This window comes from Heloderma suspectum, chromosome 3 (genome assembly GCF_057233095.1).
Source record: "Heloderma suspectum isolate Gila_16-S chromosome 3, 16-S_ref, whole genome shotgun sequence".
In the NCBI taxonomy this organism is placed as follows: Eukaryota; Metazoa; Chordata; class Lepidosauria; order Squamata; family Helodermatidae; genus Heloderma; species Heloderma suspectum.
Window position 1 is genome coordinate 48,682,684 of NC_139460.1, and position 2,349 is coordinate 48,685,032.

The following is a 2,349-nucleotide window of genomic DNA, read 5'->3' on the forward strand; positions in this document are numbered from 1 at the left end:
AAGGTAAGTGACTTTCATACATCCCTACCATGATTGCTCAAAAATAGACAGTGGTTCTGAGAGCTCTTCTGCCAGTCCCTTTATTACTCTAGGGTGCAGTTGATCTGGCCCTGGAAATTTGAACTCATTCAGACTAATTAGGTGTTCCTTGACCATATGCAATCCTGCCCCTTCAGCCTGTACTTCGCCTTTGCTGGGGGGATCATAGACCCTCTTTTGGGAGAAGACTGAGCCAAAGTAGGAATTGAGCACTTCTGCTTTTTCTTTGTTATCAATTATCATTTTGCCATCCTTATGTAATAGCTGAATCATCATTTCTTTCCTCTGTCTTTTACTATGCACATATCTGAAGAAAGCCTTTTTGTTGCTTTTAGCATCCCTCGCTAACCTCAGCTTGTTCTCAGCTTTAGCCTTCCCTGCAATTCTGTGCTACCTGCCTGTACTCTTCCTTTGTTGCTCCACTTCCTATATGTGTCCTTTTTTGTTTTCAGGTCATCTCTAAGCTTTTTGTGAAGCCACATTGGCTTCTTCTGTTGTCTTCCACCTTTTCTTCTTGTTGGAATTGTTTGTAACTGTGCCTTGGAAATTTCCTTTTTTAAAAACTCCCACCCATCTTGGACTAGGGATGTACAAAATTGCCCTTACCTGTCTCCGCTGGGTTCCACTGGGGGGGGCATTCCGTCCCTCCCCCCGGAATCCTCGCCAGCTGGCTCTGCTCCGCGGGGATTCCGCAGAGCTGCCGGCCGACTCTGCCAGCAGCCGGACATCCGGCCGCTGGCTAGCAGGGACGCAAATGGCGGCGGCCGTAGTTGCCGCCGTTTGCGTCTCTGTAGTCAGCTGTGATGGGCTACGTAAATCTTTACGTAGCCTATCATGTCTGACTTTAAAAAAACACAAAAAACGCGCATATGCAAATGGCGGCAGCTACGGCCATCGCCATTTGCGTTCCTTATTTTGGCCCGTCTTAGTCTACGTAAATATTTATGTAGACTAAGACGGAGAAAATAAGGGGAATGCAAATAGCATAGCGGACGCTATTTGCGTTCCCCCTTATTTTCGCTGTCTTAGTCTACGTAAATATTTACGTAGACTAAGATGGGCCAAAATAAGGAACGCAAATGGCGGCGGCTGTAGCCGCCGCCATTTGTGTACGCGCGTTGTTGTTTTTTTTAAAGTCAGACGTGATAGGTTACGTAAAGATTTACGTAGCCTATCACGTTGTTGTTGTTGTTGTTGTTTTTAACCTAGCCATGATAGGCTACGTAAATCTTTACGTAGCCTATCACGTCTTTTTTTTTTTTAACACTACAAATGGCGGCGGCGGCAGCTGGTTGGAAGACTGGCCACCGCAGCCACCACCGCCGAAGCCGCCGCTGGAGCTGCCGCCACCCGGAAGATCCGCCCCAGGTAAGTCTTGTCCCGGGGGGGATCCGCGGGGTGGTGGGGGGTGGCAGGCCGTTCCGACACAGAGTTCAGGGGGCCGAATGCACTGGCATTCAGCCACACCGAGATCCGTGGAGGAATTCTCTGCCATCCCTATCTTGGACTCCTTTTCTCATTAGCATCGCTTGCCATGGGACCTTACTGAGCATTGTTCTGAGTTTATTAAAATCAGCTTTCCTAAAATTCAGGGTATGTGTTTGGCTACACTCGGCTTTTGCTTCCTTTAGAACCAAGAACTCAAGTATAACATGGTTGCTTTCCCTCAGAGTTCCTGTATGGTACTTTATCCACTAAGTCATCTCTGTTGGTTAGGATCAAGTCAACGATAGCCAATCCTCTAGTTCCTTCCTCTACTTTCTGTAGGAGGAAGTTATCTGACACACAAGTCAGGAATTTCCTGGAGAGGCCATGTTTTGCAGAATTTGTCTCCCAACAAATATTGGGGAAATTGAAGTCCCCCATTACTACTACATCATACTTCCTTGAAACATTGGCTATTTGCTTTTCAACAGTTTCATCCTCATCTTCTCCTTGATTGGGTGGCCAGTAGTAGACTCCGACCACCAGGTTCCTTTTATTCTTTGCTCCATTTATTTTAACCCAGATGCTCTTGATGGGGCTACGAAGCTCATCCTCCTGTTTCTGTGCAGAGATATGTATTTTTCACATATAGTGCAACCCCACCTCCCTTTCTGTTCCTTCTGTTCTGTTTGAACAAGTTATATCCTTCAGTTGCTGAATTCTAGTCATGAGTCATCCCACCAAGTCTCAGTCACACCTATCAAGTCATAATTTCCCCCCTGTATTAAGAGTTCAAGTTCGTTCTGTTTGTTTCCCATACTGTGGGCATTAGTATATAGACATTGAACACCATGTGCTTCATGGTCTGGCTTTCTTCCTACATGT